Below are 27132 nucleotides of genomic sequence, written 5' to 3' on the forward strand. Positions count from 1 at the left end.
AATATATTTAGCTCCATGGGCAGAGTTCATGAGAGGCATTGACCCTTGTGTGTGCAGAGAAGTTGAGGACACAGCAGCTGAAGCCACGGTGGCACTCCCCACTGCTGGCAATCTGCCAGTAGATAATGCTCTAGCATGCCATTTCCAACCACTGGCCACAGGAGAGCCATTGCACCCAGAGAAATAAGAGCCAACAGAAATGCCTGGCCTATGAGCTCTCTGCTAGTCAAAATGAAGAGGAAAATTGGAGGGAGGGAAGTATTTTAGGTCACTGGTGATCATTGTAGGTTTGTCCCTAAAGACCTTTATTGAAATGTTTATTTGCAATGAGATCAATAGCAGGCAAAAAAGAATGACTTTGAATCTTACAGTGTCCCTAGGTTTATTCTGTAAACAGAACAAGTGACTCTGAAGAATATATAAAGAGGTTTATTCCGGAGTCACAGTTCCACTGTCTGTGGAATCTAAACAGGATGGCACTGACATCTATGAGGACTCTAACTGTGTGCCAACATGGCAGATGGGCAGAAAGGGAGCCTCTTTTCTGCAGGGAGGGCCAAGCACACAAAGTGACCCTTCAAAACTAACCCAACTGCAGGAATCCCAACTCACTCCTGGATCTCACTGTTCCCCACTGGGCTCTGCCTCTTTCCCAGAGCCCAGCACCTCTGCTCCCTTGCCAGATGATGTCTCTTCGTGAACTCGGTGACAACACACCACAGCAAAGTGACATTTATAGAAGACCCAGAGCTACAGAGATGACCCTGTGGTTAAAAATGTTTGCTGCTCTTCCAGAGGACCAGGGTTCAGTTACCAGGATCTGTGAACAGCAACTCACAAAAGCCTAACTCCAGCTCAAAGGATGCAATGCCCTCTCCTGACCTCCACAGGCACCTAAATGTACAGGTGTGCACACACACACACACACACACAGAGACATAAGTTTTAAAAATAAAATGTTTTAAAAAGCAAGTACAAAGACTTACATTATTTACTAGGAGGAAAGCCTATGCCGCATTAATATTGACTGGTCTGATTAACATAAGCTTCATTCTCATTCTTTACCTTCTCTCCCCAACTCCGTGTGTGCTGGGGCCAAACCCAAGGCCTGGTACATGCCATGAGAGCGCCTCACCCAGTACCTCAGTTTTCAAGACAGATCTCACTATCTAGTCCAGCCCTGCCGGAAGTTTTCTATCCCTCCATTTCTGTAGTGTTGGGATTATGGCAGTATACCCATGCCCAGCTCTAAGATTTTTTGTTTTTAATCAATATTAAACTTACTTATTAGAGTTCAGTTCTCCCATTTACAGGAGCTTAGACTGGCATCCTCTAGGGCTGTGTTTTTATCATAACATCATTTTTTTTTAACATTTTGTGATTTTATGCATATGTGTTTTGTTGCCTCTATGTATGTACGTGTAACAATGTGTGCCTGGTGCCCACAGAAGCCAGAAGAAGGCATTGGATCCCCTGAATCTGGAGTTACAGATGGTTTTGAGCCACCACATGGGTTCTGGAAATAGAATCCAGGTCCTCTGGAAGAACAAGTGCTTCTTAACTGCTTGAGCTATTTCTTCACCATATTTTATCATTATAACATTATTATTATTTCTATGGAGGAATTTTGAGCAGTAATAACAGTACAAGTTAAAAAGCAGTTAATTGTCACGGCCACCCTCGTCCCACAGGGATGACGCGACCACCGGAGCTCTTCTCACTGCAGTTTATTCCAGGATCTTTATTCACTCTCTCTCTCTCTTCCTCTCTTTCCTTGACCTCTCTCCTCTCTCCTTTTGACCTCTCTTTCCGTTGACCTCTCTCCTTTTTTCTTTTCTCTCCTTGACCTCTCTTTTTCTTTCTCTTTGACCTCACTCCCAGTCCTTAAGTAGGCACGGGCTGCCAATCCCGAACTGCCAGGTGGGCACTTCCCATAGGCCCACGCATATGCAAGCAGCTGATAATCATTGTGTGATCATAGCATAGGTCAGACTTTAGCCATAGGAGTTGATTATACATCTCCATCAGGTGTGACACCATGCAGCTCGCTATAGTTCCCCCTTTTGTTTTGTAAAACAACAGGTAAGAGTATAGGTCCGATCTCTGTTAAAAATGAAACATGTACTAGTGTCTGTCCAGGTGTCATCCACTCAGAGAACACTAGACCTGTCTGGTGCCTTTTTACAGAGGTGGGAGCTAGACACCAACACACATGCAATCAGACTTGCTCTTACATCTCTAGCCAAACTTGGGGAGACTGTCCTGTTTCAATGGCTGTGAAGGCTTGAATGATCATAACTGCACTGCGATGCTGTGAAACGCTTATGTGACAAATGCACCATAGGCATACCAGGGAGGCAAGCACCATTAAGCTTGCCAAGGCTCTTATTCCTGCCCACTCCCTCAGATGATCCATGGAGTGATCCAGGAAGATAGTTCTTCTGCCAGGCTGGTATCCATGCGTGTGGAGTTCACAGTCACCATCGTCACCCGCAACTTTTCCAGTTGTTGTTCGAATTCACCAGACCAATTACCTAAAAGATAGCTAGACAATTCTTTAGATTTTTCATATCACACACACAGCCCCGGATGGATAGAAATGTCTGACAGACTAAGGTATAGACTTAACATACCCCAGCTGCCATACCCCTGTGGCACATTCATTCTTGTCAGCTGAGTGCATGGAAGACACCTTCTCCCTCGTGCACCTCTTTGGCTTCCCTAGCAACCCAGCTGATCCTGCTTCTGCTCTGAAAGGGCCCCGCTTAAACTGTGTTTTAGGGAATTTGGGCGTTGTCAATCTCTCTGGCTACTTGCTGCTGAGCGGGGACGTTGCATTCTTTCGGGTATTTACTACAATCTACAGCCATTTTCCAGTCGTGCTTGGACTCAGGTCGCAGAGACAGCAGGAGAGAGGCGGAGACTTCCCCGTGGAACTGAAAGGAGGAGGCCTGAGGGGGTTGAGCCGCCAGCCCCACCCAGTCCTTGCCAGTTGCCCAGGGCTAGGACAGAGGTTCAGGCCAACAGATCTTAACCACAGTTGTGCTTCTATGCCCTGAGGCAGGTCCCGGTGTTTGCAGTTTTGCAGACCCTCAGTGCTGCTTGGCCTTGGAGCCACAGCTGCTCACACTCCACTACAAACTCCAGAGGTCTCGGTAACTCAAACCACATGAATATAATTTCCTTCCTTAGCATACCTTGTTCAGCAGCAAAATCCAGATCTCTACCAGGCTTATCCCAGGATGACACATTAAGATTGCCAGAGACGGCAAACCAAAGAGCAATTGTGTCACCTTCAGCCAAAAACCTCTCCAAAGTGCTCTGTAACAGCTCGTTAAGAGCCAGAAAAATCAGGTGTGATGTTGAAACGTCCATTCTAAACTCCTATTCTTCCTTTTATTTTCATTTTAAACCGTCCACTATTGCTGTGGCTATACTTTAAACCCTCCATTTTGATCGTGGCTCTGACTTTAAACCGTCTGCTTTGGTCACAGCCCTATTACCCCCACTCTCCCTTCTACCAGCGAGAGCGGAAAACCTGCTTTTTGTTGCGGATCCCCAATCTTTACCTTGAGGATTATTTGGTGCACCCCCTGACTGCAGCAAGTTCTGGGCTCCACGGAGAGAGGTTTGGAGGTTCCTTATATGCTTGTCCCCATATGGGCCACCAACTGTCACGGCCACCCTCGTCCCGCAAGGATGACGCGACCACTGGAGCTCTTCTCACTGCAGTTTATTCCAGGATCTTTATTCACTCTCTCTCTCTCTTCCTCTCTTTCCTTGACCTCTCTCCTCTCTCCTTTTTTCTTTTCTCTCCTTGACCTCTCTTTTTCTTTCTCTTTGACCTCTCTCCCAGCCCTTAAGTAGGCATGGGCTGCCAATCCCGGATTGCCAGGTGGGCACTGCCCATAGGCCCACGCATATGCAAGCAGCTGATAATCATTGTGTGATCATAGCATAGGTCAGACTTTAGCCATAGGAGTTGATTATACATCTCCATCAGGTGTGACACCATGCAGCTCGCTACAGTTAATAAAAATGGGATTCATAAGTTTTATGTCATTCTCACGTGCAATAAAATTAATATTCAGTATAGCAATTTATAAAAACAGAGAGTCAAACAGCAGCATTCCTGCATAGGCAAAGTGGTCAAAAGTCACTCAGTCAAAACAAGCCACCAAATGCAGACAGTGTGGAGACACATGGAACTTTACCCTAAAATTGCTAGTTACTGTAGGAGTAAATACTTTCTACACTTCAGAAAGTTTGTAATTGGACCTTCACGATGGCTCAGTGAGGAAAAATGTCTGCCACCACTAACAACCTGAGTTAGAGCGCCTGGGACCACACAGAACAAGAGCTGACTCTTGCAAGTTGTCCTCTGACCCCGACATGCTCACCTTGGCTTGCAGCTGTGGCTGACTGTCCTCAGCCTTACAGCTATGCTCCTATCTCTATTTCCAAAGCACTATGATCACAGGTGTGAGCATCTCACCAACTGCAAAAGAACAGACTTATCCAGGCAGGTAGATGGCTCAATTAGCTGAAGAATTTGCTGTGCAGGGGTGAGAACCCAAGCTCAAATTTCCAGCACCCGCATAAAAAGCTTGTAGGCAAAAGTTTCTGTCACACCTGGTCCCACAGTCGTTCAGTTCCAAAGAAATGCACAGAGGCTTATATTAATTATAAACTGTTTGGCCTATTGGCTCAGGCTTATTATTAACTAACTCTTACACCTTAAATAACCCATAAATCTTGTCCATGTTTAGCACATGTGGCTTAGTACCTTTTCTCAGTAAGGCCTTCTCATCTTGCTTCTTCTGCATCTGACTTGTGACTGCATCTCTCTCTCTTTCCTCTTCTCAGAATTCTCCTAGTCTGGTTGCCCCAAATATACTTCCTGCCTGGCTACTGGCCAATCTGTGTTTTATTAAACCAATACAAGTGGCAAATCTTTACAGTGTACATTATCCCACAGCAAAAAGTTGTATACCTATAACACCAGTGCTAGTGACAGGGTGTAGACGGGTGGATTGCTGGGGCTAAGCAGTCTCTGTGGAGGCCCAAAAATGTGAGCCTATTTCCACATTGACCAAAGGTCAGAGAGTGGGAACTTACCTCGATTCCTTCAAGGTTATTGTGCTTCTACCTCAAACAAAGGTCCCACCTAGATTCAGGTCAGAGAGTTCTCCTCTCTCAAGGTTATTGTCAACAGGTGTGGCTAATAGCCAGACCTTGAATTTCAGGAATAGAGAAGTAGACATTTTGTTTCTACTCTAAACAAAATCTAAGGATCCAACTAAGTTTCTACTCCCTTAAGGAGATAACTATGGATTCTACCCAGGGAGTAGTTTGCCTACAGAATGCTTTGGTCTAGGGTGCCAGTTTTACTTGTCTTGTTCTAGCAACAAAATGTTTACCTAAGAATGTAACCCATGACCTTCAGCTGGTTTATTCATTTTCTTATATCATGTTAATGCAGTTTTTTTTTCTTACTCCTACCCCTTGGGGTCTGGGTATTTTAAGCAATTGGAAATTAAATGAGGACATTTTTAGTATTCGCTGGAACTCCCTCCCTCTATCCTATGTTTCTGCTTTATTGTTTTCATTCATATCTTTGATCTCTTTACTATTTTTCTGATCCCCAAGCCTCTATCCTGGCAAGTGGTATTTTTGCCAAGGCATGTCCCCGACAAGTCACCAATACAGCTCCAGATTCAATGAGAAAAACCTAATTCAGGAGAATAAGATGGGGAGGGATAAAGCAGGATACCTGGCATCCTTCACCGATCTCTTGGTGTATGCATGGACAGGCACAGCCACACACCTATGTACACACACACACCAAATAAATGAAATAAAAGTAAGTTAAAAGCTTAGAAATTGCTCAGTCCATTTTATTCCTTCGATACTGAAGGCAGACTCTTTTTTTTTTTCAATTAGCAATAATCACGCCTCGGATAAACCTCATTGGCTACGATACTGCCACTGCGCAAAGCTGTTTTTTTTTTTTTTTTGCTTTTTTTTTGAGACAGGGTTTCTCTGTGGTTTTGGTGCCTATCCTGGAACTAGCTCTTGTAGACCAGGCTGGTCTCGAACTCACAGAGATCCTCCTGCCTCTGCCTCCCGAGTGCTGGGATTAAAGGCGTGCGCCACCACCGCCCAGCAGACTCTTTTTTATTTTTGTTTTGGTTTTGGTGTTTTGAGACGGGGTTTGTCTGTGTAGCTTTGGAGCCTGTCCTGGAACTCACTCTGTACACCAGGCTGGCTTCAAATTTACAGAGATCCACCTGCCTGGGATTAAAGGCGTGCACCACTACCCCCTGACCAGAAGGCAGACTCTGTAAAATGATCTGGGCTGGATATCCGTCCAACCATTTGCTACCAGAAAGGTTCAGTTCAGACCGCACAGTTCCACACAGTTGCTGACAGACATATCAGTACAACTGGAACAAAAATCTAGTCTCAAAATATTGGTAGGATTATAAGCAATGTCCTGGCTGGGGGCTGGAGAGAAAGGTCAATGGTTTAGTGCTCGGACTGCTCTTACAGAGGATCAGAGTTCAGTCCCCACCACCCACTTCAAGTGACCTACAACCTCCTGCAAGTCCCCTCTGAGGGCACCAGCAGTCGCCTTCAGATACCCACATATAAACAACACAGTGCACATAATTCAAAATGAAGTAAAAATTTAAAAAGGAAGGAAGCTCCCTAAACAGCGTACCTGAACTCTGAAGGCTCAAAAGTGAAACAGATCGAAGCAAGAATTCAGTAACAATGTCTTCACATAATTACAATGAAAAGACCAGAGTGTTGGCTACATGTTTGGATCAGAGAAAATAGAAAAAAAAAAGAAAAAAAATATTCACAAAATTAGAGGTGGGGAGGGGAAGAAAACCTAATGTCTTTCACATCTGGCTGTTTTAAAGTCTATGGCATTCAGTGCTGTTTGCTGTCCAGGCAGGGCTGTCTAAATAAACCACGTGGATTGTTGAAAGGTATTAGGGACTGTGGAGTCCATCAAAGAGCAACACTTAAGTATGGAAACGGCAGAGAAAGCTATTGCTCTGTTCAATGAGCTCGTAACAAACAGCTGCGAAGAAATGATCACATGTGAAGAACATGAAGAAACAAGGATGGATGCCAAGCCCCGAGCAGTCCCGAGCAGCCCCGAGCTCCGGGCTAAGACGTCTTTTTGGGACGAAGGTTCCACTACAGCACGTGTGAGATGTCTTCAGAGGGGCAAGGGACAAAGACAGGTATGGATTATCTACTGGGGACCAGATCTAGACGACAAGCCCAGGGAACCATATCTCACCGACCTTCATCCTCCGATGATCGAGGTACCAGGCTGTTTCTGAAGCAAGGCTGCCCAGACAGCCCCTTAGCTTCCCAGCTCAAGCCGGTCGATTTCCTGAGACTATTTCCTGGGTGACTTGGGAAGTGTTCTAATTTAATTTCTGTTACAAAATACTCTGACAAAAAGTGGTTTAGGGAGCTAGGTTGTGTTAGCTCATGCCTTTAATCCCAGCACTAAGGAGGCAGGGGCACACTGATCTCTGTGGGTTCAAGGCCAGCCTGGTCTACAGAGCGAGTTCCAGTACAGCCAGAGCTACAGAGAGTAACCTGTCTCGAATCCCCCCCCCCCCCCCCAGAAAAAACTTAGCAGAGAAAGGATTTATTTAACTTGGGAGTCTAGGTTATTATCCATCATGGTCTGGAAGGCAAGGGGAGGAACCTGAGGCAGAGAATGGGGGGGGGGAGGAAAGAAGGGAGGGAGGGAGGGAGGAAGGGAGGGAGAGAGAGAGAGAGAACGCGTGCAAGCTTACTGTAGGACCCAGCCCATGAAAGACTGCCACCCACAATTAGGATGCATCTTCTCACTTTTAACACAAGAAATATTCCATCTAGGCAATCCCTTTTCCAGGCTAGTTTACCTTGTGCCAAGTTGTTAAAGAAGAGTAACCCTCGCAGGGTGTCCAATGGATCATTTTGAGGTGCATCTCTCTTCCTGACTCCGAGAGATCTGAAGGTCCCACCGCTGGTGAACACCTTGGTTATTCATGGAACAGAGGCGGAGTCCAGGTAGCTTCCAAGAGATGCCCGGGCAGCTGGGCACCAATTCGTTTCCAGACTGCTCCGGGTCACGTGGGAGGGCGGGAGAGCAGGAGCTCTGCCAGCTGAGGGGCGGGACCTGTCAGTTGAGGGGCAGGGCCTTGAGCAGAGCTTGGATTGAACATTCTGCAGCCCTGGTGCCCACTCCCAGCGCCTGCCTCCCGAGCCCGTGCAATCGCGCGCTGCTGTTTATCATGCGGTGGCCAGGCAGCCAGGCGCTTCGGCACTTCTCCACCGGTCAGGTGAGTTCAACCAAAGCGAGCATCCACGTCCTGGTCTTGCTTTCCAGACCTCAGGGGCTGCAGGGTCAGCATGGCAGACGCTGGGGTGGGCAGTGATGCCCAGATCTTACAAGATGGGACCGCATCATTTTTCATACTGGGCGACTTCAGAGAAGACTGCTGCGGTATCCGGGATGGGGATTGTCAAGTGAGCCTTTGTCTCTTGCGGGGAATGAGTTGCAGACGAGGTTACTGAATGTGTCAGGTCTGGCTGGGATGACGAGCTGGGGAATGACAATGAGTAAAGGAACAGGAGCTAGCATCTGTTTTCTTCCGTTTTGCATTTCAACCGAGAGGTTCCCTGGCCCCGATGTGAACGGTATAAGATCGGGATGATGAATTAGAGTGAGCACTAGGCACCAGCCTTGCACGGTCTGTCAGATGCGACCGTGACTCAGGCAAGCTCAGCACTGAAAGCAGGGACTGCCTGGTGCTTCCCACCGAGTCGCAGCAGCCAGATTTCCAGGATCACCCAGCACTGCTGGAGTAGCCACGCTGGAATGCTGTTAAACTGTGGGAGTAAGAATTACCGGCCATGGCCCAGCCCTCAGGCTTGAGATTGCATCAGCGCTTCTAGAAACTGAACGGGAGCCGACACGTTGCAAATGGCTCAGCCTTCAGCACTTGGGTGGGCCTTGGGAGAAGAGCCTTTCTGAGCCTAGACGGTTCAGGCTGTTCAGGCCAAGGAAAGCGGTTATCCTGTGTACATAATCTCTTTTGTAAGCAGTACGTCCTAGCTGTGTTATAAAGGATTTTGCCCCATTTGTTTTTCTCTGACAGTGCCATATGTAAAACAAGTATAAGGCAGAATCTTGAATCGTGCTAAGAATTTGTCCCTGGTTTTCATTCATTTCAAAGTTTTCTGTCTCCTAGATAAACTCAAATGGTCAGAATTCATCTTGCTCCTTAGAATGAACTCTAGTGATTTCGGGGAAGAGTCACAGTTACCTGCCTGCCCGGGGCTTTTCATTGCTCAGCTGGGCTGCCCTTGGACCCTTCCTTAGCTTCTTCAACCACTCACAAGACAGCAAGGGGCTGTCACCTCACCGGCCATTGTCACCACCTGTCAGTGAGCTGTTGGAAAGCTGAAGGGAAGGAGTTTCGAAGGATGAGGATTTCCACGTAGAGTTACAGAAGTTTTCAGTAATAAAAACTGAACAGACCAGGTGACAGCAGAAATAGAAACAAGGCTGGGGGAAGCAGCAGGCTGTCCCAGGGGACCACTGTCCCCAGGGGTACATGTGGGAAGGTGGCCACGGAGAGAGCTTAGAATCAGGCAGAGTTCTGCATGGTCAAAAGGAAGATGGTGAAGAACTAGGGACATTTTACTCTAAAGATAATATAGATCACCTCCTTTGGACTGTGATCTGCTCCCTAAGAATTATTTTAAAATAAACACACACAGCTAATAAGAATACAAAATGGTACGACCACTTTGGAAGCTTGCCAGTTCCTTTTGCAAAATTTTTCAATCACATTTTTACTTGAGGCGGTGACATGCCGTAGCACACATGGAGAAGTCAGTGACTTGTTCTTTCCTTCCCTCTTGTTGGTCCCCAGGCTTGGCAGCAAGTGTCCCTACCAGACGAGCCTTCTTGCTGAGCCATTTTGTATAGTGCTAAATGGTATCTCCACCACAGGATGCTGCCTCCGCTCTATCAGGTCTTTGTTTGTTTTCATGGTGTTAGGGATGGGGCCGGAGCCTCCCACGGGCAAAGCACACCCTGCACCCCTGAGTTATAGGCTAAGCTCCACACTTCTAGGTACCTGTTTACCCACAGGAAATAAAACCTGTGTGCAGATATTTATAGGGTGTTTCTATAACCATCCCTAATTGGAAAGATCGTTCTCATCGGGTGATAGGATAAACAAAATGTAACAAAACCACGGATATAATGGATTTTACCTTGCATGGGGAGAAAAGAACCACAGGAGTCCACACTGGGAATGAAACTCAAATATGTATGTTAAGCATATGAACCCCCCCCCCAAAGGTCTGGATAGTCACAGATCTGACGTTTTTGAAAGAGGATCTAGAGACAGAAGAAGTCACTAGATCTCAGGATCACTAGTAGGAAGGAGCAAGTATTGGTGGCATAGGGAAATGGTAGCGAGTGCTGGAACGTCCGCTGGTGTGGCAGTGCCTATGTGTTCCGAATTCATAGGCATGAACACGAGTACATAAGAAAGGGTATGTCTGGTTGCATTTAATGAGTTTGTGTTAGTCTGTTTGCTGTGGCTATTACAAAATGCAGGAGGCTAGGAACTGTATAAAAAGAGATTTCTCTAGCTCTCAGTTCTAGAAGCCCAGGAGCATGGTACCAGTATCAGTTGGGCTCTGGAGAGGCCTCAGAGAGATGACATTACAACGATGGGGACACACTGGAGAGTGGAGATGATGCATTCCCCTTTCCTGAAAGTCAGAAATGTTAGCGCTCTCTCTCTCGCTCTCTCTCTCTCTCTCTCTCTCTCTCTCTCTCTCTCTTCCGTCCCACATGCTAAGCATCCCTCTTCAGGTATCACCTCCTGACAGGCCTCTGTGTTGACATTGACATATTGAGTTGAAAAAAAAACTATGATTTTTTTTTTTTTGCGGCGGGCGTGGTGGGGGGGTGTGACAGTAGTAAAGCATGCCTTTAATCCCAGCACTCAGGAGGCAGGGGCAGGTGGATCTCTGTGAGTTCGAGGCCAGCCTGGTCTACAGAGAGAGTTCCAGGACAGCCAGGGGCCAGGACAACAGGGGCCAGGACTACACAGAGAAACTCTGTCTGGGGTGACTGGGAGGAGGGAGGGGAGAAGGGGGAGACACAAACGTGTTGCGGGGTGCTTGGGAGCTGGCTCAGAGGATCAGAACACTTGCTGCTTTCACAGAGGATGGGAGTTGATTCCCAGCATCTCTGTGAGGGTCCATGCAGACTTCACAGCCAGTAGGGTGAAGAACAAAATTCTCATCAGTCTGATTTGGTAACCTGACCAAATCTAGGGCTTCTAGGGTCTGACACAGATCGTTTGACTTCAGCCATGCGTAACCACGGCCCAGTTTTGGAGGAAAGCATTCAGATAACAATTAGCTCAGCCCTGTGAGTGAAATTGTTGACTTAGAAACAATGCTCAAGATGAGGTCTGGGAGACGACCGAGGTAAACATAACGGCCGTGGGCCTCAGGACTGCCCTGGATCTAAGATGGCATAGAAATTACTTAGGTTGTAAAGTACAGTGACATTGCTCACAAAGATGAGTTTTATGGCCTAGAAGTAATGTTCAAGGGTTTTTTGGGGAAGCAGGGCAGCGGGGAGTCCGGGATAAACGAACAATATTCTGGGGGATACATGGGTAGCCTCTCCCAACATGTAGCACAGGATTACCAGGTTGTAAACCACATCCCCTCTTAACACCATTCCAGGAAAACAACTATGTACTTTGTTCCATGGAAGAGATAAGTTATGTGTTTAACTTTCTTGGCCTCTCCAGTGCTTTTCTGTGTACACAAGGATTTTTTTTTTACCCTCTGCAAGTAACCCTGTTCAGCAGCTCGCCACCACCTGTAACTCTGAGACCATCACAACACTCATGGCATAAACCCATGCAGTCACATACACATTAATAACGTGAAAATAACAACCCTTTGAAAAGGATTTTAAAAAGTGATGAGGGCTGGGGGTGTAGCTAGAGGCACTGGCCTGCCATGTACAGCAACTCAGCTTTGACCCCCCAGCACTGAGAAAAAAAAATCAGAATGACAATGGATATGAATGCCTTCTTTATGTTATGATGCAATAAGGAAATCGAGTTGCACAAGCTTGTCGCTGATGTCTTAGATCTTGCGTAGGTTCATCTCTATCTGAAGCATGACACGCTGCTCCTGCTCAGGTGAGAGCTTGTCACACTAGCCAGAGCCTTTGCACACTCCAAATGCATCCTGGGAGCACACTGAAAAGCAGCTGTTATTTTCCCTCTCTGCTCCATTTTCAAGCACGAGAGGCACGCCTCGGAGCCGGCTCATGCCTCGACAGAGCTGCCCCAGAGATGGGCTAACCCGGGGAGGAATCCACAGCACCCTCCTGCCCACAGTCACTCAGGGATTCCCACTGTCTTCATAATATGGTACAAATAACTGGAATCGATAAAGCTCTCTGCCGCTCCTGTCTCGATTGCCGCTTGTCAGTACTCCATGGCTCCCCATTCTGGACGCTACCATTTCTTCATTTCCTTCTCCCGGGAACTCCCCGGGGGTCTCAAGTAATCCTCCCTCCCAACTGATGAAGTCTCCGAGGACAGGGACCACTCTTTCTATGAATCTTGTAGTATGGGGTAGGGGGTCCGAAAGGGAAACGAGCACCGAGAACAAACGAGAGCATCTTCTTGGTGGATTCCGCCAGCACGGACAAGTCAGCACTCAGACTGTACTTGGAGACACAGAAGCAAGAAATATCTTAAGTTTAGTCTTCTGGAATCCTGCGAATTCACAAATAGACTTACAGTCCTGGAATCTGAGCGTTTCCCGGCATTAAAAACTCACGTTGGGCTTGGGTGTGTGGAGGTGGCTCTGTAGTAAAATGCAAGCTTCAGGTTGAAGGCTGCGCTGTTGTTCACAGCATCAGAGAGAGGGATGGGGTGCGGAGTCACCCACCACGCTCAGAAAGCGGTCAGTGAATGCAACATGGTTGCTTTAGAGACTTTCTCAGCTGATCTGGAACTGAACTCCAGCTAGCCAGATGACAGTCCAGTCAAATGTAGAAGCACACTGCATTGAAGGACGAGGACTCTTGACTTCTGTGTGCTTTGAAGTTGTCCACGCCCACCCCACTTTGGTTGGTAATGTTGGTTGTCGGGCCAAGGGTCTTGCACATGGCGAACAGATGCTCCCCCAAAGAGCTACGGCCTGGCCCCTCTATGCATTTTGAAAGCAGAGTTTCAGATGCCTTAAAATATCTGGCATTAACAATTGTGTGGGGCGAAGTTGAAATTTTTGTAAGGTGGCCAATGGGAAGATTCTGTTTCTGCCCTAATTATAGGATACAGAGTTCAAATAGTTATGGAGCATTTTTAATTTTTCTTGGTGTGTGTGTGTGTGTGTGTGTGTGTGTGTGTGTTTGCCAGAGGTCAACTCTGGTTTGTTCCTTGGGTACTCTTTACTCTGGTCTGTCTGTCTGTCTTTCTTTCTTGCTTTCTTTTCTTTTTCTTTCTTTTTCGAGATAGGATTTCTCTGTGTAACAGTCCTGGTTGTCCAGGAACTCACTTAGTAGACCAGGCTGACCTCAAACTCACTAGAACCACCTGCCTCTGCCTCCCAAGTGCTAGGATTAACGGTATGTGCCACCACCACCTGGCTGGTTTTATTTCTTAATAAGTGTGTGCATGTGTGTCGTGTGTGTGTGTGTGTGTGTGTGTGTGTGTGTGTGTGTGTGTGTACCCATGGAGGTCAGAAGAGGATCCCCTGGAACTGGAGTTGCAGATGGTCCTGAGCCACCTAACACGGGAGCAGGGAATGGAATACAGGTCCCCTGGAGGAGCAGCAAGTGTGCTCTGAACGACCAAGCCATCAGCTCTTCAGTGCCCATTTACCTTGTTTTTGAGACAGGGTCTCTCATGGCCTGGAACTTGCCTATTCAGCTGGACTGGTGGGCTAGCAAGCTCTAGTAATCCCCCTGCTTCTGTTTCCTCCGCACTGAAATTACACATGCATGCCCCCACATCCAGCTTTTTCAGTATTAACTTTTTGAGCATTTCATACATGAGTACCTGCGTTTATAACACAGGTACTCCTCCTTCTCTCCCTCCAACTCTTCCCATGTGCCACTTCAACTATTATTGTTACATACATGTGTGTGTGTGTGTGTGTGTGTAAAACCTTCTGAGTCCATACATGTGTATGCGTGTAAAACCTTCTGAGTCCATACATGTATGTGTGTAAAAGTTTCTGAGTCCGTATGTGTGTGTATGCGTAAAACCTTCTGAGTCCATACGTGTGTGTGTGTGTGTGTGTGTGTGTGTGTTTGTGTGTGTGTGAAAACCTTCTGAGTCCATTTAGCATACATGCTTAGGGCTGGTCACTTGGGATTTGAGGTGCAGGCACTGTATTATAGTTGGGGCTAAGCATCCCATGGCCAGTTCTGCATTTTAACCAATCATGTGGTTTTCTATAGTTATCTCCATCCACTATGAATAAAAAGCTCCTTTGATGAGGGGCGAGAGCTACACTTATCTGTGGATACAAGGATGAGTATTTAGGATGCAGTTGGGACTCAGACTAGTTTAGTAAAGAGGCAGTGCTGTAGGGTCTTCTAAGGTCGACCACCTCACTAGCCATGGGGAGTTGGCTAGGTTTATCTTACCAACCATAAATTCCCTATTTAGAGGGTCTTAAGTCCTTGCCCAATCAAGTTGTTGGTTGCACCAAGATGTGAGCACAACCATTGCACCTTTTGGGATATCCTGCCATAATGATTGTTGTGTATGCAAATGTCACAGCTATTGTTGATTTTCTCCCCTGGCTGCTGGCAATGCCCCCTCTAGTGCTATAAAAGTTAGTACTCAGGGAAGGGGCTGTACCTGGAGGTTTCTCTCCCACCCGCCAGTTCCCAAATAAACACTCTGAGGATTAATATTAATTACAAACAGTTTAGCCAATGGCTTAGGCTTCTTACTGGCTAGCTCTACATATTTAAATGAACACATTTCTAATAATCCATGTGCTCTGTGACTTACCGGTAATGTTCTGGCATCTTAATCCTCCGGTGGCTGCTAGCGTCTCTCTTGACTCTACCTTCTTTCTCCCTATATTTGGATTGTCTTTCCCACCTGGCTATATTCTGCCCTGCCATAGGCCGAAGTAGCTTTATTCATCAGCCAATAAAAGCAACACATATTCACAGCATACAGAAAGGTATCCTGTATCAAGAGGCGTTGCAGCCAAATCCAGCTTGATTTTTCTGAATCCTATATCTGAAGTACATGGCATTTTCAGCAATAAGGTCTGGCCTTCAGCTTCTGAGAGGCAATCAAGGGCACAGTAACAGTGTTGTTTTGGGAGTTTTTTGGACTCCCCGGAGCAACAACTTGACAGAAGGTTTCTCATGTCTGAAATGGTAGTTTTTGTTAGAGTCTAGTTTTCGAGAGCATTATTACCCCAATTGGCCAGCAGGACTGCAAGTCACTAAGTAACCCAGGCTGGTCTTGTACTAGCAACCCTCCAGTCACCATAGCCACCAGACTAATCGTTTTGTGTTGGAGGTCTTGGAACTTCTGGTCCTTGAGTCATCTTACGACGTTTCCCGCTATCTGTCATCCAGTGTTTTCTGCCCACGATGTCAGCTGCCACCATTACCACATTCTTTCACAGGTCTATTTCAAAAACAAGCTGAAGTTGGCGCTTATTGGCCAGAGCCTCCTCGGAAAGGAAGTCTACAGCCACCTCCAGAAAGAGGGCCACCGAGTAGTGGGGGTGTTCACAGTTCCAGACAAGGATGGGAAGGCTGACCCTCTAGTACACCTGGGAACACTGGGTCAAACCCTCCTGCCGTGGCTCCTGGAAATGACCTAGTATGGATATATAGAGGGCTGACATACATACACAGATACACACATACATACACACACACACACACACACACACACACACACACACACACACACAACATATACACACACCAAATGAATGAATAAAAATGTAATGAAAGAGCCAGGCGGTAGTGGCGCACGCCTTTAATCCCAGCACTTGGGAGGCAGAGGCAGGCGGATCTTTGTGAGTTCAAGGCCAGCCTGGTCTACAAGAGCTAGTTCCAGGACAGGAACCAAAAAGCTACAGAGAAACCCTGTCTTGAAAATCCCCCCCCCCCCAAAAAAAAGTAATGAAAGTCAGTATCTGAAAATATGATCTACTCATCAGCCTCTGAACGCATTATGCTTTTTTTGTTTTGTTTTGTTTTTTTTCAAGACAGGGTTTCTCTGTGGTTTTGGAGCCTGTCCTGGAACTAGCTCTTGTAGACCAGGCTGGTCTCGAACTCACAGAGATCCACCTGCCTCTGCCTCCCAAGTGCTGGGATTAAAGGCGTGCGCCACCACCGCCTGGCTGCATTATGCTTTTAACATAGATGCACGCCAACACATAGATGATGCACGCCCCTCTAGAAAGACAGACGAGCCTGATACAAACAACATCCAACTCTAGTCACGGTCCAAGTTCCCCTCTGTGACGCTTAACCTGTCAAAGTTTTGTGAAACTGTGATATTACCGTGTGGGAATAGAAGAACATGACCTGAAAAAAAAAAAACTTTTCATTTATTTATTTATTTATTTATTTATTTATTTATTTATTTATTTTTATTTATTTATTTATTTTGTGCTCAGCTTTGGCTGCAGAGAAAGATGGGATCCCTGTGTTCAAGTTCCCTAGATGGAGAGTCAAGGGTAAAACCATCAAGGAGGTGGTGAAAGCCTACCAGTTAGTGGGCGCCGAGTTCAACGTGCTCCCCTTCTGCACACAGTTCATCCCCATGGATGTCATTGACAGCCCAAAGCATGGCTCCATCATCTACCACCCTTCCCTCCTTCCCAGGCACAGGGGCACTTCTGCCATCAACTGGTGAGACTTGGAATAGCAGGAATGGTGGCTGTTCCCACACGCTGTGTTATGTATTTCCTACATGATGCAGACACTGGGGGAGCTTGGGGCTGGAAAGATGGCTTAGTCAGCAAAGCGCTGTGTAGACAGACGTTTCTATCCCACCCGTCCTGAAATCATTCAGTCCCAAATAAACACACAGAGGCTTATACCAATTATAAACTATTTGGCCTATTGTTCAAGCTTATTTCTAACTACTTCTTACGACTTAAATTAACCCATGTTCAGCCGTGTGACTTGGTACGTTTTCTCAGCGAGGCATTATGCTTCTGTGGTCAGATGAATGAGATCAGTTTGATCATGCTGGCTTACGGCAGGACTTCTTTGCACTTTTGACATCTACTTTAACGGTCTTCACAGTGTGTGATGCTCTCGGAAAATTTTTCCCTTTTTACACAAAGGATCTCAAGTACATTTAGGAAGATGTGTGTCACTTTAATCTGCCTTCTTTATCATCCATCCCCTTCCTTTGACTCAAAGTTCCTCAAAGAGATGGTCCAACATCCTCATATCTGTGTCGAGCACAGCTCCTGGCACTCCCTAAGCTCCTAACACCACAGCACCCCATGCTGAGGCTGAACTGGGTCTCCCCACCATGTCCACCTTCATTCTCATATCTGCCACCTTCCTGATAAGCTTGGCATTAGCTATCGAGTATATAAAAACATCGACGTGTGGATTAAATGGCTGGAAAAAAAAAGGAAAATACTTGTTTAAAAGTTGATGCCAGGAATTCATTTTCTTTTGGTCTTATAAATAATAGTAGTAGATACCTTTGCATTTGAATCTTTTCTTTTTCATTTTGAATTATTTCTATATGCAGAATCATTGGGAAAGAGCATATAAGTATTTTCAAGGCGCCTGGCAGTGTAATGCTAATTCCTCAATATTTCTGAAAACATTTAGCGCTTGCTTACTCGATCACTCAGAGAAATACAGATGATTCAGAGAAGGGGTTAAGGCTGGGGAGACAGCTCAGAAGTTAAGATCACTTGCAGCTGTTACAGATGTCCAGAGTTTGGTTCCAGCACCCACATCAGGTAGCTCTCAGCAGCCTGTGGCTTCAATCCCAGGGGATCTGATGTCCTCTTCTGGCCTCTGTGGTCATCTGCACAGACATGGCATGCACTCAGAGACATATGCATAAAAATTAGAATAAATCTAAAAAGACGATTTAGGGCACTGCTGAACAGACAGTTTGCAACCTCTCTGTGTGTGCCTGTGCTCTGATATCAGCATTAGGCGTTTCCCACATATACTGCATATTGTTTGCATTATAAGCCACTATAGAGATAAGTATTTCTCTCAGTCTAGGCTGCATACAGCACGCAGTATGAACAGCTGATTTTATCAACTGACTTTTACTACAGTTTATGCAGCCAGCCTAGAGCTAATTCTAACCTTGAGTGACATTTTACTCTACGATGCAGCCTAAATCAACCACCGGTTTTCCTTTGCACGTTGTGCTGGGTGCCCTCTGTTTTAGTCTCCACTCTGTTCTAACACATGACCAAGCAGGACGTAGGAAGGACAGGCAGGGATGGAAATTACTCAGTCCCAAAGAAGAGGAAAACTGCCAGGGGTGGCAGTAAGGCCGGATTCTGAGGCCTTTTAAGAGGCACCACCAGCCATTACTGCAAGACATAATGCGAATGCATGGACAGCGACCGTGGGGGGTCGCCTGCTGTACCAGCCATTACTGCAATACACAATGCGGATGCATGGACAGCAACCGTGGGGGGATTGCCTGCTGTGAGCTCTGTTATCAACTTCTCGGGCCACTCACTCACTACCTGTTTTTTTCATTGCAATTCCCCTTTCCTTTAACATGACGTATTAATTCTTGACTTGACACAAGCAACCACCATTTTAAGTTGAAACCTCTTCTTTTCGCAGGACTCTGATCTCGGGAGATAAGCAAGCTGGGTTTTCTGTTTTCTGGGCAGATGATGGTTTAGATACAGGACCTATCCTTCTTCAGAGAGCATGTGACGTCAAACCCAATGACACAGTGGATGCCCTTTATAACCGGTTCCTTTTTCCCGAGGGAATCAAGGCCATGGTCAGTATAATTACACCACCAACACCAACATAGGAAACCTCTAAGGCTAGAGGGCTGTTTTTTTTTTCGTCGAGAGTTTGCTAAGCCGGGCATGCAGGCACACGCTTGTGACCCTTGGTGGCTCACGCCTGTAGTGTCAGTGTGAGCTTGAAACTCACTCTGTGATGCTGACAAGAAAGAAAGGGGACAGACGGGACGACAGCCAAAGTGTCCCATCCTTTTTGTTAAATACCTGAATCGTCAACCCTGTAGATAATGGCTGATTATAAGGAAGTATAAAGAATCTTTCAGTTTTTTTTTTTATCTGAGTAACAGACTTACTGTAAAGGTGTTTTACTTAGTCTACATAACAGAGTGAAATATGATGATTGATTTAATCATTCAGATGTGCTCAGGATGGAGGAGAAAAACTCCGAGCATACATATTGCCCATGAAGTAAAATATTTTGTCCATAAACATATCCAGAGATTCAGCAAGTCATTTGGTCATCCTCTCCCCCCCCCCCCCCCCAACCAGAATTTGGTAGGGAAAGCAGCCAGGTTCTACTAAGTCACCACTGATGTGAGGGATAATTGAGACCTTTGTTTATGTCACTTAGTGATCAATTCAGACGGTCCTTGGTGTTACAGAGACTCATCTGCAATTCCTGTTCTACCACTTACACATGATGCTTTGAACAGACAGCCAGCGCCTCAGCCTCTATGGCCTTGGTTCCTTCCTATGTAGATTGTGGAAAACACTATCTGGCTTGTAGAAGTATTCTCAAAGTTAAACAACATCATTCATGTAAAGAACCTAGCTCACGGCAGGTGCTCAAAACAGAACATAATAATCCAAACAGCACACAGGCACACGGGGACGTCCCAGTGAAGTGTCAGGAAAGAGAATATAGACACACCCCAAAGAAGTGAAGTCACGGTGGCGAGCATCACCATGACAACACAACAGCCCATTTCCTCCCGCCCTTGCCCTCCCGTCTTTCTGGGTGGAACTTGAGGCCTTGCAGATGCTAAGCATGAGCTTTGCCCCTGAGCTCCACCTCCAGCTCCAACAAGAGTCCATGCTTCAATGCAGGTTGATCTTGAGAGTGGGCACGCCTAGTGGGCACGACATCCTTCCAGGCATGTCGAACCTTTCGCTGTTGTGAAATGACACTGAGATCTACAAAGTTCACACTCAAAAGATGTGCAGTTGTATTAGCAAAAAAGAAAAAAGAAATCAGCCAGATAGGGTGACGCATGCCTTTACTGCCAGCACCGGGGAGGCTGAGGCAAGAGGATCTCTGAGATCAAAGCCAGCCTGGTTACAGAGAGGGTTCCAGGACAGTCAGAACCACACAGAAAAACCTTTCTCAAAAACAAACAAACACACAAAAAACCCCAAAACTTTTGATGCTTTAAGCTAGTTTATGTATGAAGTCGTGTTTGGTGGCATTCATAACTATCCCTAGCCAAATGTGGCTGGACCTAGAGTTAGTTCTCTGGCTCTTCCTGAAACTCCACAGCTTCCTCATTTGCAAATCAGGAAAGTGGTACACACCTGTCAGATACCTGTGATGTCTCCAGGGGGTAACTTACATAAGTAGCCATATGTGTGCCATGGAGGGCAGCTGTCATCACAGCCTGGCTGACTTCTGAGCAGTTCTATGCAGTCAGTCTGTTGGACACAGATTTCCATGCCTTTGTGGATGACGGGGATGTAACACCAGTGATGCTCTCGGCTTTAGGTAGAAGCCGTGCAACTCATAGCTGATGGAAAAGCTCCTCGTGTTCCCCAGCCGGAAGAGGGGGCGACATACGAAGGGATCCAGAGGAAGGAAAATGCCAAGGTACCTACATCAATAACGCACAGCCAGGTCACAGCCCTCTGCCTTTGAGAAGTTCCCAGTATACCATTTCCTGGCCTCCAAGCCAGCTGACCCTACGTGTCCCCATGCCTGTCCCTGATGGAGAAAAAGGTTAGCTAGCCCTTACAGTCTTTATTGTGCCCACCTAGATTTCTTGGGACCAGCCTGCTGAAGTTTTGCATAACTGGATTCTAGGTCATGATAAGGTCCCTGGAGCCTGGGCAGAGATAAATGGACAGGTATGCGTTCACGGGATACATTTCCCCCATACAAGCTCTCTCTCTCTCTCTCTCTCTCTCTCTCTCTCTCTCTCTCTCTCTCGTCTGTACTACTGGCATTTAAACCCAAGCCTCGCTCTGTGACGAAGGTTAAATGAGTTAATACATGTCCATTTCCTGATATGCAGGAAATACTCAATACATATAATCATTAGAGCTTAATAAATAACGAAATTTATAGAATGATTTTTTTTTTTAGTTTTTTGAGACAGGGTTTCTCTGTGGTTTTGGAGCCTGTCCTGGAACTAGCTCTTGTAGACCAGGCTGGTCTCGAACTCACAGAGATCCACCTGCCTCTGCCTCCCGAAGGCTGGGATTAAAGGCGTGTGCCACCACCGCCTGGCTAGAATGATAATTTAAAAAAAAAATCAGTGTCCTTTGCTCTTGGTCACCATCCTTTTCTAGTCTTGTTTTCTTGAACTGATCCCCAGAACATCCTGCACAGCTCACCTCTCATCACCCTGCACTGGAAGGGTCCCCATGTTCCTGAGGGCTTAGTTGTAGAGTGACTGCCTAGCATATATGAAGCCCTTGAGTTCAGCCCTGTCTTAGTTAGGGAGATATTGCTGTGATAAAACATCGAGCAAAAGGAACCTGGGGAGGAAAGGGTTTATTTCATCTTACACCTCCAGGAACCGGTCCATCACTGAGGGCCAGGGCAGGAACCTGGAGGCAGGAGTTGAAGCAGAGGCCATGGAGGAGTGCTGCTGACCGGCTTGTTCCTCATGGATTACTCAGCCTGCTTTCTTATAGAACCCAGGACCACACACCCAGGGGTGGCGTGGTCCCTCCCATGGCATCATCAATTAAGAAAATGCCCCATGACCATGGGAGAGGGGAGAAGGGAGGGGACCAGAGAAAAATATATAGCTCAATAAAAACAAAAAAATAAAAATAAAAATTTCCCCACAGATATACCTGTAGGCCAATCTGATGGAGACATTTCCTCAATTGAGGTTCCTCTTCTCAAATAACTCTAGCTTGTGCCAAGTTAACAAACAAATAAACAAAAGAGAACCAGGACAGTCCCCAGGACTACAGGCCACCCCCAGGGCCAACACCATGCGTGCACACACACATACACATACACACACATCTTTATGATAAAAAGGCTCCACTTTTTCTCTTTTAATCTCAGTCAGTTTGAATGACACACCATATCACCTGGTTGTGCAACTGTTTGAACCTTTTCCTTGTATGTGTATATATGTGCTCCTGTGTGTGTGTGTGCATGTGTGAGGGAGTATAGCATGTGAGGCCATATATGTGTGGGAACATGTGCATACATGTGCATAAGTGTGTCTGGAGGGCAGAGACTGGTGTTGATTTCCTCTCTGCTTTGGTTTTGAGATATTTTCTCACTGAGCCTGGAACTCAGCAACGGGCTAGACCGGCTGGCCACTGAGCCTCTGGGATCCTCCAGTCTCTGCCTCCCCAGCACTGGGATTGCAGGCCAGCACGATCACACCCCGCTTTTTACCTGGGTGTCAAACTCAGGTCCTCAAGCTTATGCAGCAAGTGCTTGTATAAACAGAGACTGCTTTTACGTTTTCCAGCCGCCCAGAACCAAATAATAACCCAGAAACTGTATTAATTACAACACTGTTTGGCCAATAGCTTAGGCATATTCCTAGCTAGCTTTTACATCTTAAATTAACCTATTTCTATTATTTTATATTTTACCGCAAGGCTTGTGGTTGTTACTTCTTGCTTCTTGGGTAGCTACACAGCATCTCCCTAACTCTGCCTACTCTTTCTCTCTCTCTTTGGATTTCCTGCCTGGCTATATTCTGCCCCACCATAGGCCAAAGCAGCTTCTTTATTAACCAAGGGTAATAAAACATATTCATAGCATACAGAGGGGAATCCCACATCACACTTGAGCAGCTGAGAATTTCCCCAGCCCCCATCTTTAAGACTTTAAAAAATTATTTATTCATTTTACTTGTACATATGTGCATGCCTGAGTGTGTGTGTGTGTGTATACCACTTGCGTGTAGCAGCCCTCAGAGCCAGAAGGCATTGGATGCCCTAGAACTGGAGTTACGGTGGTTGTTAAGGGGTCACATGGGTGCTAACAGGCACTCTTGACCCTCGAGCTTCTCTCCAGGCATCTCTGAGACTTTGACCACACATTTGCAGAGATTCTCATTTGTCCCCTTTCTACCGATGCTTGGTTCATAAACACACACGACAAAACCATGTCTCAACGTTACTACACAAATCTGAACTTCGGTGTTTGCACACACACACACACACACACACACACACACACACACACACACACTGGGCAGTGGCTTTACCTCCCGAGTTCACAGGGTTTGATGTCTTCCTCAGATGGTGACATTCTATGGTTCATCGTTATTAACTAGCTCTGTGCCTGCTGGAGAGCCATTGGACATTAGAGGATCCGAGAAGCCTGGCCTTGTTACCAAAAATGGACTTGTTCTTTTTGGTAACGATGGAAAAGCAGTGAGTGTACAAAGTCACTTTTTCTGCCTTCCTTCTATAATCATAGCTCACAGGGGATAACTCCTCCAGCTTTCACTGAGAGGTGGGAGGGTCACGGTGTGTGCCCTGCCTCCCGAGATGAGAGACCTTTGCATGCCCAAGGACAAGGTTCCTCAGGAAGACCCCATGGACCCTCACCTCTGCTCTTCCACCTGATGGCTTGGGAAGGATAGTTTCCCCTGCTGGTTCTCAGATTCCCTATCTATAAAGCAAGGAGAGATCCATATTTATCTCCCCCTGTCAGAGATTGAGATGATCCAGTGAAACACAAGTGGCCTCTTCCATTGTCCACTACTGTCCCCTCCCCAAGCCAGCCCCACCCATGTGGCTATCTCTGGGCCTTCTGGACAAGTTCCCATTAAAAGTATAAAAGGATATTTGTAGTTTACAGAGCTGTCCCCGCTTAACCATAAATATCGTTAGTTATCATTAAGGATAAATGGATTGTTAATGTTACAACATTTTAGTGCCAGCTACTGCTGGGTCTTTTTTATTTGTTTGTTTGGTTTTTGTTTTGTTTTGCTTTTGTCTTTCAAGACAGGGTTTCTTTGTGTGGCCCTGGCTGTCCTAGAACTAGCTCTGTAGACCAGGCTGGCCTCAGATTCACAGAGATTCACCTGCCTCTGCTTCCTGAATGCCGGGATTAAAGGCGTGTGCCACCACCTGGTCACTGGTAGATCTTAAACCAGCTCTGCTATTTACTACCCGGGTGACACTAGAGAATGAATTTCACTAAGCCTCCACTTCCGCAATAGCAAAGCAGGCACAACAGCATTCATCTCCGTCAGATCCCAGCACATGTGTCCACAGTGCACCACAATGACTGTGTGCTGGCAGCGGTGGAGTGTAGCATCCTGTAGGAGTCTTTGGTCCAGGCATCTGTAACCGCAATGCGAGTTTTCCATAGGTGTACCATTTATCCATTTTGAGATGCATCTGGCCCTAGAATTGACTCTATCCTTTTTTCCTGCCTCCATTAAGATGTCATTTGAGTCCTCTTAGACACAGGGAAGTAGTTCAACCATATGTTTGTATTATCCAAACAAGCTGGTTTCCACACCCATCTAACACATTAGACTCCGCCTCCCAAAAGCCTCCCTCTCAGAAGGTCCAGATGCTCAGCTCTTTCTCCTGCTGTCTCGTAGCTGGTAGTGAGAAATCTGCAGTTTGAGGATGGGAAGATGATCCCTGCCTCCCAGTACTTCTCGTCGGGTGAGACCTCAGTGGTAGAACTCACAGCCGAGGAGATGAAGGTGGCAGAGACCATCAAGGTGAACGTGCATTGTCCATAATGAGACTCTTACCTGGGGAAAAAAGAGACCTGTTTGTAGCTGGTGTAATTATCCTTAGTGCAGTAGAAGCGTGACTTTTTCTCCTGGGATATGGAGGACAAAGGTCGAACCATTCAGAAACCCAGGCTGGAGGTCATTTTACGCTAACGAGGACAAAACCTCACCTATAATTGCATGTCGTTTTTCACGGGACGAGACTGGTGGGGTGGAATGCTCCCGTTCTGTCATGTTTACTGGGCATCTGGGGCGAACAATACCTCCACGTTGCATCTTCATGTAAAGGTCAAAGAGGTCTCTGCCCCGGCATTCCATACGGTCCTTCTTCATGAAAGTGGCCCTTTCTGTGCAGGTTATCTGGGCTCGGATTCTAAGCAACGTCCCTGTGATTGAAGACTCCACAGACTTCTTTAAATCTGGAGCCAGCTCAATGGATGTTGTGAGGTAAAGGCACTACCTCTGTGAGTACGCACGCATGCGTGCACACACATACATTTCCCTGGGAACGTGTCCATCATACTTCCCTCTTCTTTGTGGTTTTTGTTGTTGTTTCCATGGCCACACTCACAGGTCTGGTTATTTATTGGTTGCTAACCAGACTGTTTTCACGTTTCTTTCATGATTCGAATTGTTTGCTATTTTAAAAAAATATATTATTTTTTGTTTATGTGTATGTGTACATGTGTGAGAGTGAGAGAGAGAAAGAGAGAGGGAGAGAGTGAATGCCAGTGTCAGTGTGTGCAGGTACCCAGAGAGTCCAGAAGAAGGCATTGGTCCTCTGAAGCTGGAGTTACAGGCAGTTATGAACTGTTCAAATGGTGCGGAAACCAAACAGGTCCTCTGCAGGAGGATGTGCCCTTCACTGCTGAGTCTCACTGCAGCCCCAGGACACTAATTCTTACACCTTACCTGCCCGTGTCCCAATATGACCGTTTCCCACTCTCTCCACTCCCGACACCTCTCTCTTATTCACAGAGTAACCAAAAAAGTATTCATTTCATGAGCATGTGACATCATCAAAGTCAAGAGGATTGGGCCTATAAACTATAATTTCGTGAGTTCTGAGGAAATTCTGATTAGCTTGGTAAGGATTCCAAGACCGTACTGTAGTTATTGTTGTCTACTGCTGACAAGATGCCTGCAGGAATTGCCCATCTCCTGTTGGTCTAACTTGATCATTCATTATTATCTTTATAAAAATCATGTATGTATTTGTGTTGGTGCACTGGGCAACCACATGCCATGTGGAAGTAGGAGAAAACCAGTGGGAGTCTGTTCTTGCCCTCTACCATTTGGGGTTTTGGGGTCAAACTCTTGGTTTATTGGTAAGAGCTTCTGTCTACTTTATCTTGCTAGCTCTGTTATGAACAATTTACAAGGTATGTCAGCTTCTTCAGGGAATAAATTATTAGAGGACTCTAAATAGCAGGCTTTCCACACTGGACTTGGTGGACCTTTCCCACTTAAGAAAGACTGATGAACAACAGCAGTTCCATGGAGAAGCGGAAGTGACAGAGAAGTACTTGTGAATGACACTGGCCTTCAGGGGTGCTATCTGCAAGGACTTGTGAATGACACTGGTCTTCTAGGGGTGCTATCTCGTACTTAAGTTAGACATGTAAGACAAACAAATTATTCTTATAGATAGTCTACAGAAAATATTCTCTACTTCATTCAGGTATCACGATCTTTCCAATTAGAAAGTTGCCTCTTTTTTTTCCTCATTTTCTGAGTTCATTTGAAAGGTTCAGACTTCTGTGCTCCTAACTATCCGCTGTAGCTAAAACATCTTTCCTTAACTTCCTAACTTACAGCTGCGGGTAAACTTAAAAGCAACAGAACTGTTCTCCAGACTGATTTGTGATTTTCTCATGCCACATTATATTTTAAATTTATGTTTATCTTATGTCTCTGTGCGTGCATGTGTGCATGTTTGTCTTACATGCATCACATGCAAGCAGCCCACAGAGGCCTGAAAGGGACTGAGTTACAGATGGTTGTGAACTGCCCTATGAGGGTGACGGGCATTGCACCCAGGTCCTCTGTGAGAGCAGAAAGTGTGTCTCTCCAGGATGTCCCCCATCTTATCATCATGGCATCTGTACCTGCCACGTGGACAATCTTG

The 27132-nt window shown here is 46.2% G+C and overlaps 2 pseudogenes; one reads left to right on the forward strand and one right to left on the reverse strand.

Annotated features, from left to right (window-relative positions):
• Positions 1 to 5829: 5829 nt before the first annotated feature.
• LOC121444526 lies at positions 5830 to 6000 on the reverse strand (annotated as a pseudogene).
• A 2309-nt stretch (positions 6001 to 8309) lies between these two features.
• Positions 8310 to 27132, forward strand: part of LOC121444506 — a 43909-nt pseudogene continuing 25086 nt past the window's right edge.

The sequence above is a fragment of the Microtus oregoni genome, unplaced genomic scaffold, assembly GCF_018167655.1.
Source record: "Microtus oregoni isolate MIOR12 unplaced genomic scaffold, Mior012 000129F_ref0000347, whole genome shotgun sequence".
In the NCBI taxonomy this organism is placed as follows: Eukaryota; Metazoa; Chordata; class Mammalia; order Rodentia; family Cricetidae; genus Microtus; species Microtus oregoni.